We start from the raw sequence: 12825 nt of genomic DNA, 5'->3' as shown, positions 1-12825 counted from the left end.
TCCCCTGCCCAGCCTGGACGCCGCTCTCGCTCCCAGCCCTGGAAAAAAAGCCTCTCCAGGACGGGGCTGCAGCAACAGCCGCACATTTCCACCCCACAGGAAACAGCTCGTTAACGAGGGGCGAGCACCGCATTTCAAAGCCCCCTTAGGAGCAAGGCAGCGCCCCAAGAGCCAGCCCAACCCCCCAGCACACAGCTCAGCACTCACCACACGCTCGCCGGCCCCCGCAGCAGCGGCTCGAGCGGGGCTGCCCGCGGCCGGCGGTCGGGCGCCGCTCCGTCACAGCCGCTCACCATGGTGGAACGCCGAACGCAGTCCGCGTCCTTCCAGTCGCACCGCAGCCATGGCGCAGCCGGGTGCAGCGAGCGCAGCTCCCCGCCAGAGGGGCGCAAAGCGCCGTGCGAGCGCGGAGGAAAGGGCTCGGTAAGCCCGGGACTGGCATTCCCTCACCCACCGAGGGCAGAGGAGGCAGGAGGGGGCGCGCGAGAGCCCGCGCCGCCGGCCGCTGTCGCTCGCCTCAGGCCTGCGGGACGCCGAAAGGCTTCTCCGCTCTCCGAGGGGCCCCTCCGCTCTCTGGGAGGCTTCTGGGGGGCCCCTCCGTCTCTGGAGGGCTTCTGGGGGGCCCCTCCGGCCTCCGTGGGGGCCTCTCCCCGAAGGCCTCTTCCCCTCCTCCGGGCACTCCCCGGCCTCCCGGCGCCCAGCTGCCAGCCGGGGCCCGGCTCGGGGCTTCCGGAGAAGGGCAAGCGCCTCCCCCAGACAGAGCAGGGCGAGGCGGGACGGGCGGGACGGCGCCGGCCCGGCCCCACCGCAGGGCAGGGGCAGAAGCGGGCCGGGCGGCCGCTAACGGCTCCCTCAGGCAGAGCACAGACGGCGGCGCGCCTGCGCGCGCGCATCCACCGCCCCGCCCCGCCCCGCCCCGCCCCGCCCCTCTCTCCCCCCTCAGCCTCCCCTCCACTAATGGCTGCGGGGGGCCCTCGGCGCCCTCCTCGCCGCCCCCGGCCCCGCCGCCGCGCAAGAGGCCGCCCCCCAGGGCAGCGAGCCGCCCCGCCGCCTCAGGGCCGCCCCCGGGCATCGCCCCGGCGCCCACTCCCCCCCCATCTCCCCGGCCAGAAGCAATGCTATCAGCAGGGGTCGGGGGCATAACAGTTCAAGAGAAATTCCTTTGTGTAAGAAAGACCAAAGAGTTCTTCAAAGGATCCGGCTGTCCTGACATTTGGGGGGGCAAAGAGAGGAAAAAACCCACCTCGGACCAACCTGTGTGCTCCATTCCCAAAGGACAAAGTGATTGAAGTGGGCGTATGCCCGAGTTGCTTTCCCACCTTTTATGTCCTGTCCTCCTTAGACTTTTCTTTGCAACTCAGTGTAGGGATTTCCGAAACGAACTTAATTTGTTGGCGATAGGAAGAAAGGTAAAATGTTGGGAAGCATTAACGGAATGAGCCAAAGAGGCCTAATGTGCTGCAGCGGGATCATTAGCTCTCTGCGAGCGGTCGTTGGCTGGGAGAGGTTGGGGGGTGTTGAGGAGGGCTGCAGTTAGGTGTATGTGCCTGAGATGATCCCAGGGGCGCTTGGAGGGGGAGACCTTTGGGATAGGAAAAGTAACTTGGGAAGTTTGGGCCCTGTGAAGGGAAGTCAGCCTGCTGGGAGCTTCCCTAGGGCTGCAAAACACTGTTGTGTGTGTTCTTTCCTCAGCGTTTGCATAGTTGTGGATGATGATGATGACGAGACTCCGCCGAAAAAGCAAAAATCAGGTATCGCGCATTACACAAGTACTGAATATGCCCGATTTTTCTGAGGTTTCGTGTCCCTTGGAAAAGTCTGGCTTTTGTGCTCTGGCATTGTTCCTGAAACGGTGGCTTTTCAAGCTGTTGGCTTCTTGCCTTGTGGCTCTCTATGCCTATAGCCAATGGCTTGAGGGTGTCCGGTAGGGCTTAGCCCTATAGATGACGGACGTTCTCTGCGGTGACTGTGGCAGGGCCCAATACTTTTACTGCCAGCAGGAGATAGCCCAGGTCTCTGGCGCTGAGCCCGCGCCTGTCAGCAGAAAGAGTATCTTAAATCCAAGCTGTGTGCTCCCTCCTGTCTGTATTCGCAATGTACCTCTGTTGGTTTTCTAGCCTGTTCTTATACGGCCTGTCTTTGTTTTTTAGATTATTCCATCTCTGAGCAGAAAGAGAAAGTTGACGTTTCTGCAGTGCTGCAGTTGCCGACCGAGGCAACCAAACGCCCGGCGGCTTCCGTCAGCGAAGATGCTCCATTCACAGAGTCTGCGGAAGAGGTTAGCGAGGGCTTTGAAATGTTAGGGTCTGTGCAAGGTGCGAGAGCAAGCGGCTCTCCCTACTGCATCTTGAGGTTGAGCCTGCTCTGAGCCTGTACAGCAGTAGGTGGTTCTTTTGCATTTCTAGCAGGCAGCTCTAATGTGGGCTGGGTTTGCCTTACTCAAGCCTGCGTCCTCTGCTCCGGCACTGGCAGCTGCGGGAGGAGCAAACTGTTTGTTGTCTTCCAGATACTTGAGAATGGTTCAAGTTTATAGTTTTAGTGTGTTTGCAAACTGTTATTCTCTTTCTCAAGCTTGTGGTTAAGGAATCAATATACACTACCTGACAAGAAAAACTGCATACTTGCTCTGGATAAACCGCTTTCTGCTCATTATCCACCAGTCCAGGAGAGCGTTCCTGTAGGACTTTGGCTCTGTAAAAATGAGCCACCTTGACTGCCTAGTTTGGTTCAAAGGTGTAGTGCAGTTTTTCTTATTGCCCCATGGGATTAGAGGGCTAAGAGACTGTCGGGCTCTAGTTCTTCGTTCCTGAGAGAGTCGTTAACTCTTATTTGTACAAAATATATTTCTCAAGGGCCGAACTATCACCCTTTGGAATGTTTAGAAGCCGACTGAGTGATAACTCAGTGACAAGACTGTATTCTTTTAATTGCTGCACATATGAGAGCCTGTATTCAAAATTTAAAGCGTACCTGTCAAAGGTCCTGCCAAGATTTGCCGCCTTCTGCAATCTGAACCAGCAAGTCATGGTCCCCAAGTCATAGTAGAGCTGACTAAGCCTCAGGAAGTGTGTTTGCTGGGATTCACATTCAGGTTACACTCACGCTGGTGCTTTTTTGTTGTTTTCTTTTAAGCCTGGGTCCACTTCTTTAGAGCCTTCCACTAAAAGACCACGATTTTCGTCACTCGAGGTAGCCGTGCTGCAAATTGGTAAGGCTGACATCAAGTTGTACAACTTGTTTCATTTTCACCCTACCTTGTGTACTGTCCAAGTCTACCCCTAGGGTTCTGTAGGGATTATGGCAGGCACGGGACGAGGCAGCATCTGGGAATACTTGAGCGTGACCTCTGTTTCTTACCCGCATCCTTGCATTGCTTCTGGAGTGGAGCCGGGCGTCGATCTGGTCGTCTCGGTACCAGAGCTGCCTTGGATGCAGTCCTTCCGTTCTGATAGGTCCACTGTTAGCTTGCCAGAAGCAAATTGTTTTCAATGGTCCTTTTAGGTAGTAGATCCTGAGGAGCCTTTTGTATTTCAGGTTTCGGCTGGCAATACCTTGTGCGCGCAACTTGCTGCAGTTGCCGGTGTGAAAACCTGAAAATGTCCTAAAGTGACATAACACAAATCATATGATGATGTGAGAGAGAAAATGACAATTTATCTTTGGTGAAGCTCGTTACTGTAAACTCATAAACCTCTTCAGTTTCCTTTTATACTTACCGATGCCTTACGCTCTTCTCTCGTAGGTCAAATGCCGTGTGGGACCCATGCTCGCTTGACGAAGGAACCACTCTCTCGTCCTGACAAGACAATTCCCCGTCTGAGGTAAAAATCCTTCCGTTTTCTTTGACTTCTTCCCCGAAAGGTTTACTGCCTATGGTAAGGGAGGTCGTCAGCTGCTTCCCCCCCGAAGAACCAATATTAAACTTTTTCTTTAAATCCAGCTACTTAATTGACACAGGAGATTAGCTAGAGATTAAAGGTCTGCGGTAAGAGGAAGCGTTGAACTTGAGAGGAGGCTGAGGACACAATCAACAGCGTATCTTCAAGGCAGTTGTTGTGATTTTCACTTTTACTTCTCTCTACTTCCCCATTAGCCAGTTGAAGACAGCAGGTCTTCATCTGAAAGTCATAAACATCTCGTGTCTGTCTCCATCGTCATCGGTGTACGTGCTTGACAAAGCAGGTGGTGGTGGAGGTGCACATTGGAATGTTCTCTTGATACCGTTTCTTTTGCCGTTGATGTTTTGAGCACAAGCCGGAAGGGCAAACAGAGCATCAAAGCTGCTCCAGACAGCTTCTTACCACTGAGGCCACCAGTTAAGGAGTGCGCTGCGCCAGAATCCGCCACTGCAGATGAAAATCCATACCATGAAAATGATACAGAAGAGAGTTTCTCATGTAATTTTGGGTGCGCTGAGTTTAAGCGCACTGCATTTGAGAGCAGGTCAAGACTCTGCTGTCGGCGTCTCATCTGCCAGTCGTTGCTTATTGTGGTTTGGCTCATATTTTGGAGCAGATCTGGAGCCTGAGAAAGAGATTCCTTTCAGAGGAAGCTAAACCAGAGAAGTTCCTGGGGAAGGTGTCTAATGCACTCCAACCGCTACTGAGCATATAGTCCCTGAGGTCAGAGCAGGGCAGGTCTGAAGTAAAATGTCCCAGCAGTATGGATGTTGTGGACATTGCCATTCTCAGCGTCAGCATAACCTTTAACAAATAGATTGAGCAGAATTGGTCAGGGCTGGTTGAAATGAACGCTGTCTTGTCCCACAGAGTAAAGTGGCCTCCTCAGGTTAATGCAGATATTTGTCGGATGTGCAAAGAATATTTTGTTCTTCTTAAAGAAAAACCCCAAAAGCCAGTGTGAATTGGTACGCACTGATAACAAATGCCCCCCGTATAAAAATTGTGATTCTCCTCTGTTGTTTGTTTCCTGCCCCAAAGTGTTCAAGCCTCCTCCAAGGAACCAGTGGCGACTGTGAGTCACCGGGAAGAACCAAAATACGGAGGAGACGTCTATCCACGTGCAACACTCAGGACCGGTGAGTATCCCCATGATTCCAATCCGTTCCACTTTGTAGGTAGACGTCAAATCCAAATAGGGCATTTCTTACACACTCGCAGATGACGTTCCTAGTTCAAAGTGCTTGCCAGAATTCGAACTTCCTGACCATACCGTCATCCTTCAAAGTTTTTCCTTTTTTTTTATTTATCACTCAGAAATGGAGAGCTGTGTACATCTGATGGTGATTGAAAGTCGACTTCTTGTTTTCTTACTACTGCTTTTCTGTGCAGGTGTCGAATGTATAGATGTTTGCTGCCCGCAGCGGTCGCAGAGAGGTGATACGATCAGGTAGAGTCTCTTCTAATGATGCTTCTTGTTCCTTTTGGCTCTGCGCGTGTATCTCTTTCAGCCGCTGGTAGAGTCTCGAAGATGACCAACGGTCTTTGATCGTCTCAGTGCTGTGAAAGAGAAGTAGCTAGCTTGCGGCTCCGGAATTGCTCGCAAGCCAGTTGCATCTCCAACACAAGCGAGAGCCGTGCTGCGTGACAAAGAGGGTTGTGCTGGTGTGGTGTTTGCTGTGGGAAGAAAGCCAGTAAGGGTGCGAGTGGTGGCCGTCCCAAGTTGTCCTTGGATGTGCAGAATCCGTTTTTGTTTGTGAGTCGTTCTGCCGAGCCATCAATGAGCTGACATTTCACTTCTTTCACTTGGAAACCCGCATCCTAAGCAGAAGGATTAGAGAGCTTGTAAAGCCTGGTGGGACTTGAGGCAGTTTTGGGGACTTTGTAAGTCCCAAAGGATGCCTGGGGTTTGCCTAGGAGGGGGAAAAAGGCAGCGTGCAGTTGGGTTTGAGAGGCCAGCGGCCTCATTGGTATTGGCTGTCTGAGCTGGCAGGACTGTGAGTTGCGACGGCTTTGCGGTCTTTATGGAAACAGGTTTTTGGGGGCAGTAGGTGCAGCTACAGGGAGAGATTTTGTACGGCGGTAAGATGCACGCATCTTTCTGCAGTGACCTGCCCTTACATGAGAGAGGAGAAAGCGTAGATGGGAGCAGAGGGAGGTTCAGTTGCAGCAGTCCTGTTTTGTAGCTAATTCTGTCCCTATTCTTCTCCCCGCTTTAAAAACTAGTGCTGTATTTAGCCTTGCAAAAGCCTTTCTTGTCCAGAGGGTGAATTCTTGAGAATTCCATGGGACAGGACGGATATAGAGCTCGCTTCTCTCTCTCCCTCTCCTGGCAGGTACTGCACACCAGAAGAAAACTCTGCGGAAGAGGAAGGAGCAGTGAAAGAAACCATCGCAGGGGTAAGCTTGTGTTATTCCCAAGGAAAATAGAGCTCTTTGTGATGAGAAACTTCAGCACTCTTCACATGACTTCCTCAACAATATCTGTATTTGCCCAGGTTGTTTTTCCCCGGGAAAGCGGGAGCGTTATTTGATGAGTAGCGCTATCGCCAAGTGTTTTCCGCTGCCGTTAATTTTGTTTCTGGACTATTAGGAGCACACTACACTATACGGTTTTGATTCTTCCCCTTTCACGTGTTGGGTATAGCCTCAAAATCTTTAGCGCACTGACTTGGTTGACCTGCAAAGCTGGACTGGGGTGTCTTTAGTCTTATCTTGTTTGCTGGGATAGGAAGTACGTCTCTTTGACTTTCACCTCTGGTCAGGGTTGAGGTCAAAAATAAAATTTTAGTCATGGTAATCAGAAATAGTAGTCTCAATCTCAACTTGATACCTACACGTGGAGGCTTTGCTGGGGTTCTTAACGCTAGCCCAAGGCAAAGGAGCTTTCTGCCTCTCTTGCCTCCGAGTGCAGCACTCCATGGGTGCACAGTTGGAATGCAGTCGTCAAGAAGAAGTAACTTTGGAGTTTGCTGGTTGCATGGGTGTACAAAAACCCTTCCAGTTTTCTATATAAGCAAGATTTTCTGTCCTGTCCCCAAGGAAACAAATCTGTGCTTGATTGCTAGCTTAACGTCCGTTTGTCTAACAGAGGCAGCGTGGCACAGAAATCTTAGAAGATGCCTTATTCCGAGGACACCCTACACCTGTTCCGTCCAAAAAGTCAGCCAGCCTCGATGTGGAGGAAAAGAAAGTGCCAAGATTGGGAAAAACAGCGGAACGCTTTCCTCCGCTCACAGAGGTACCGTAGGCGACAGTCTGTGAGACAAAAGAGAAGGTTGTGGCAGAGCTGCAAGGAAGTCCTCTTCTTCTCGGTGGTTCTTAAGGCGCTTTGAAATCTGAAGAACTTGCATTGAACCTGTTAGCGAGTGGCTGTGGTTGTGGCTTCACAGTGCAAGGGTCAGCACTAAAGCTGCTTTGAAGGATTTTGTGTGCTCCCCGCGCTCCTTCAGTTGTGCTGCCCTAAGGGTTTGTGGGCCTTCTGTTAGCGGGACGGCTGCCTCAGTTTCCCCCTTTGCCGTTCCCTTTGAAGTCCCCCACCTTCACGTTCTTTCAGGCTCCTGACTTAGCTGCCTCGGTACGGAGGATGCCCGCTGGGGTTGGCTTAAACCTGGGTATTGCGAGGGCCGCAGCAGCACCTGGGAAAGGGGGTTGCCAGAGTTGTGTTCCATTTTCAGCTGCTTGAGCGTGTTTGCTAAGTTGACGGGTTTTATCCCCACGTCCTTGGTGAAAAGAAACGGCAGCAAGCCTGGGCTGTGAAGTTCAAAGTTAGGATGCTGAAACCAACCAAGCAAGGCAAAAGCGCTATCGCTCACTGAGGCAAGAAACCGTCGAAGGCAGTTGCTCTGTCACCTGAGCTGAATTTACAGGCCGTGTTTCAGTGGAAAGCTGCCCCCAGGTCAGCGTGCTCCATGCTCTGTTTCACAAGTCCTTCCCCATTGAATTGTTCCTTTCAGGCCATGGAGAGAGAGGTCAGTGCCGCATTTGGCAGAGGTGAGCCAGATGAGATCATGAGCAGTGCCTTCAAACTAAAGGTCACTCGCGAAGACATCCACACGCTCAGGAACCTTTGCTGGCTAAACGATGAGGTAAAACCAGCTGCAGCACAGGGCTAGTCTCACTCAGCCTTTATTGAAAAATACCCCTCCGCCCTGTACAGAAGTCGCGTCAACGTTCTTTGACGACCTCCGCTGCAGAGCCTAGAAATCTCTGTACACTTCTTATTTGAGGTGTTGAAGGGTCGAGCGTTTCGGGAAGTTCCGTTACTTCTTGTATGACGCAGCTTCCAGGAGTTCGTCCGGGTTATTGGCGTGGGTGGCAGGTGTTTTGATCAAACTGCCGATGTAGCCCCGTGTGAAATCCTGGGAACAAAAGCTGACAGCTGAGGCTGGAGTTCTCTGCGCTGCGTGCTTAAGGGTGGCCAGAAAAGAGGTGGTGCTGTATTTTTGGTTGGGGAAGGCAGCGTCATATGTTTACACCTCACGTTTCCTCTTTATGGTACAGGTGGTTAATTTCTACATGGGTCTGCTGATGGAAAGAGGCAAGAAGGAAGGCTATCCAGCGGTCCACGCGTTCAGTACTTTCTTTTATGCCAAACTAACATCTGGGGGCTACGAAGCAGTAAGAAGATGGACCAGAAGTGTGGATGTCTTCAAGCAGGACATCATCTTTGTGCCTGTGAACTTGCAAGCACACTGGACACTAGCCGTGAGTCCCACGGGCTTTTTCTTTAGAATTGGACGGGGAGCAAAAACTGGCAAGAGAAGTCATGTAGGTGTTGGGGGGTGTGCGGCACAAGGTTGTGCTTTGCCTAACGGTCACCTTTTAATAACAGGTCATAGATCTGAGGAAGAACACCATCACGTACTTGGACTCTCTGGGCCAGAAAGGGGACAAGATTTGTCAGACTTTGCTGTAAGTAACCGCTCCGTCACTGCTTTTCTGGTGTGAATGAGGAGAGGGGTTTTAGATTTAGTCCCTGTAAGGCGACTGCCAGTTTTCACGTGGCTTGTAGATAACCAAGCAGGAATCTTGGAGTTGCTTGCTGCGACTTGTCTGGCATCGACTGCTTATCTGCTGTCACAGCGTCCCCTGCACCCAGGGTCTGGGGTGCCTGGATTCTGCCACCTTCCCGTGAGAGGCACAGCCAAATACGCCATAGACCCGTGGCACACGTGTGCCGACTTTGTTAGTCGGAGCCCAGGATGTGGGATCAAGGCACCCGGTGGAATTACGGCATTACAGTTCCTTGCTTGGTTTGTCTCTTTGTGCTCTGATAACATGTGATTTGGGGCTTTTTGACCTCTCCGAAGCAATGGAGTCGTTGGCCTCGTTCTTGACCATTAGCTCACAGCCTCTCCCCGTGTTTGTAAGTTTCAGATTGGGATTTTTCCTCAAAATCAGCCTTAAATCAGCTGCGGTGAGGATCCTCTGACATTTTACCGTCCTGCCGTCCGTCTTCCTGTGATCCTTCAGCCGCTTTATTTTGTTGTTGGCCTAAATTACAGAGATGAAAAGGGATTTTTTTTTTTCCTTTTGTTTTAACCAGCCAATACCTGCAAAAAGAAAGCTGGGAAAAAAGACAGCTGGAGCTGGATGTTTCAGAGTGGACTCTTCACAGCATGGAGCCACGTGTACGTGAGCACCCCTTGGGTTTGAAATGGGAACTGTAAGTGCTTCTTTGGGGCCCAGATCCTGGCCCGTGGCAAAGAAAGGGTTGAGCTGATGTTTCTCGAGGAGTTGATAGTAAAAAGCAGTCCCTAAAGACCGGATTTAAGAAAGGTCACTTAAGAAAGAGGCGGTGCGAACCTTGAGACACCTCGCAGGGGGGAGGGCTGCTGCGCCTTCTGGGCCTGCCAAAAATTTGGATCGTAGTGTCCGAGTCCGGGAGGCAGAGGGGAGGGATGGTGAGCAGTGAACTGGGTCTGTTCCTCGTGGGCGGGAGTGGGTATCGGGGATTAGGCAAGTAGGGTCAGGAGTGTGCGGTGAGCGCAGTGTCGGTGTGGGTAATGTGCGCTACTTCCAAGTTGCTTTTCTTTTGAGACAGAGGGAAATCCTCCATCTTCTTTGCATTCCTTAGGAGATCCCTCAGCAGCTGAATGGAAGCGACTGCGGCGTCTTTATGTGTAAATACGCAGATTACATCGCCAGAGAGAAACCATTCAACTTTAGCCAGGTGAGTGAAGGTCATAAACCCCTCCAAGCCCCTCTCGCCCAGGGACAGGAGCCAGGGAGGTTAGGCAGCAGCTCTTCATTGTGTCCGGGGCAGGGGCTGAGGTTTCGTACCCCGTTTCGGTGCGTAGTTGCTGGGGTCAGAACTTCCAAGTGGCCTGGGCAGGGCAGAGCTGTGGTTCTCCATCCCCGCCTTTGGGAGCTGCTGCCGGTGAGATTCCTCTTGGGCAAGATACTGCCGCCAGCGGGTTTGGCATATCTGGGCTCGATATCTTTTGGAGAAATGGCTTCTACCCTTTGACCAGTCAAGACACCGCTTCTTTTTATTGATTTCGTTTTAGACGGGTCTTTTATTAGCGTGCTTGTAAGCTGTCGCGCGGTCAAGTCAATCTGGTTTTGTCGGGTTGTCGTGTCACCCTCTTAGGAACCGCGTGGGGTGTTGTACCCAAACGGTTGACAGTTCCTAAAGGGAACTTCCTATTAAGGACTCCGCTGGGCGTTTATGCGTGTTTGCCGCCTCTTTCTACCGTGACGTCATTATTTAATTTCTCTTTTCTTTCTCTTCTCTTTTCAGACTCACATGCCATACTTCCGGAAGAAGATGGTGTGGGAGATAATCCACCAACAGCTGCTGTGACACGTGGACTCTTAGAGTTCTTATTTTGATTACGTTTCTTCGACCTTAGTTACTTTTCTTAGGCCTTTAGTTAGTTTTCTTAGACCTTTAGTTACATTTCTTAGACGAATTTTCCTCTTTAGGTTATGAAGTAGAAGTTAAGATGGTTTATTCCCCCCACCTCCCTTATTTTGGAGACAGTAACTCTGGGGTTTTGGTACACAAGTTTTCCTCTTTAGCTTATGAAGTAGAAGTTAAGATGGTTTGTTCCCCCCACCTCCCTTATTTTGGAGACAGTAACTCTGGGGTTTTGGTACACAAGTTTTCCTCTTTAGCTTATGAAGGAGAAGTTAAGATGGTTTATTCCCCCCACCTCCCTTATTTTGGAGACAGTAACTCTGGGGTTTTGGTACACAAGTTTTCCTCTTCAAGTTATGAAGTAGTGGTTAAGACAGTTTATTTCCCCACCACCACCCCCCACCCCCCCTTATTTTGGAGACAGTAACTCTCTGTTTCTGGAATATCTACCATCTCCTTGATTCCTAAAACTGGATTTGTCACGACCACGGAAAGAAAGCGTTTACCATCTCTTGATTTCTCACCAAAGCCCCTGTCCTTTGGGCTGGTTTGGGGTTGGCTTTTTTTGCTGCCTCCAGGGAGTGATCTAATGTGAAAAGAGAAGTATTTATTTCTTTATATAATATAAATATTTATTTTAATAAAAAGAGCCTTAATGGAAGGAAACTCTCGCTGTGTCCTGGTTTGAGGTAAAAGAGAACCAATTTTGTTCAGTAACTTGGCTTCTTAGCTGGGCCTCTTCTACCAACTGAAATTAACTGCCTATTGTGCCATCAGCGTTCACTCTCTCAGAGCGATAAGAGCAATGTTTACAGCTGATGCCCAGGCATGGGATGCAGAGAGGCTCTTGCTTATACTTATTGCTATAACCCCCACGGCCAACCAGCTTTGTTATTTGCCCCGTTGGAGGGTCGGAAGCGGAAAAGCATAGTGGGGTCCCACCTGCGGGGAGGAGCGACAGGACAGGTGACCCAAAACTGACCAACAGGGTATTCCATCCCATCTGCCTCATGCTCAGTAGAAAAGGGACCAAAGGGATCAAAGGGTTCTTCTACCTGGGGAATGTTTACTTCGTCCTTTGATAATTATGCTGATGTGACCCCATCAGAGCTGGGGCATGGCAACCTTCTGGGCTCTGAGGATAAGGACTGGTACCTTGTTAAGATCGTGATTTTGTTGTTGATGCTCCTGAATGTGGTGCAGGGGTGGTTTCTTGTGAAACATCTGTGCAGGGGCTGCTGGAGGGGACCGTGCGCTGCCGCCACTCAGACCCGCGCAGCCGCTCGGCGATCTGCAGCGGCGCGAACCGCGGCCCCGCCCGGCCCGGCCGCAGCTGCCCCCCCCCGAGCAACGGCGCCACCGGCAGCCGCCCCCCCCACCGCCACGGCACAGGCGCCTCCGCCGCCGCCTGCACCGGCACCGGCACCCGCACCACCGGCAGCCGCCCCCCCCACCGCAACACCACCGGCCCCTCCGCCGCCCGTCCCGGCACAAGCCGCGCCCCCCCCTGCAGCGGCACAAGCCACGCCGCCGCCTCTCCCGGCACAACCTACTGCAGCCACTACAACCAGTACCAAAACTACTCCAACTCCATCAAAATCGGTACAAGCCGCCCCGGTAACCAGGAGCAGGAAGAGGAGGTCAACTCCTTCCCCTGCCCCTTACCACAAAGACCACCTCAAGTCACATAGCTTGGGGGAGAGTTCTGAACAAGATCCAGGGGAGGGTCCTTCAAGACCACAGAAGGGAAAGAGACCTTTGAAAACAGACAAAGGCCAGAGTCCTTCTAGAGCAGATGCTGGAGAGGCCCCTTCTGGGGCAGCCTCACCACAGGAGGACTCAGATGTAGAGGGAGTTGTTCAATCCTTCTCCGTGAAAGATCTGAGAAGTATCAGGAAGGACTTTAGTCGTCATGAAGGCGAAACACTTGTCTCCTGGTTGCTCCGATGCTGGGATAGCGGGGCAGATACCCTAGACTGAGATGGCAGAGAAGCTAGGCGATTGGGAAACCTGGCCAAGGATGGAGGGATTGTACCTGAAAGAACTGCCTGTGCGAGAGGT

The 12825-nt window shown here is 51.8% G+C and overlaps 1 long non-coding RNA gene across 1 annotated transcript; it reads left to right on the top strand.

Moving 5' to 3' along the window:
- The first annotated feature begins 9473 nt into the window (after positions 1-9473).
- On the top strand, positions 9474-10706 carry LOC309684563. The gene is made up of 3 exons (XR_014270305.1): positions 9474-9532; positions 9979-10074; positions 10645-10706. It is a non-coding gene; the product is annotated as an uncharacterized lncRNA (long non-coding RNA).
- The last annotated feature ends 2119 nt before the right edge of the window (positions 10707-12825 follow it).

This window comes from Vanellus vanellus, assembly GCF_965231255.1.
Source record: "Vanellus vanellus genome assembly, contig: HAP1_SCAFFOLD_33, whole genome shotgun sequence".
NCBI classification, from domain to species: Eukaryota; Metazoa; Chordata; class Aves; order Charadriiformes; family Charadriidae; genus Vanellus; species Vanellus vanellus.
The sequence above is the reverse complement of the archived record's forward strand: the minus strand, read 5'-3'. Positions and strand labels throughout refer to the sequence as shown.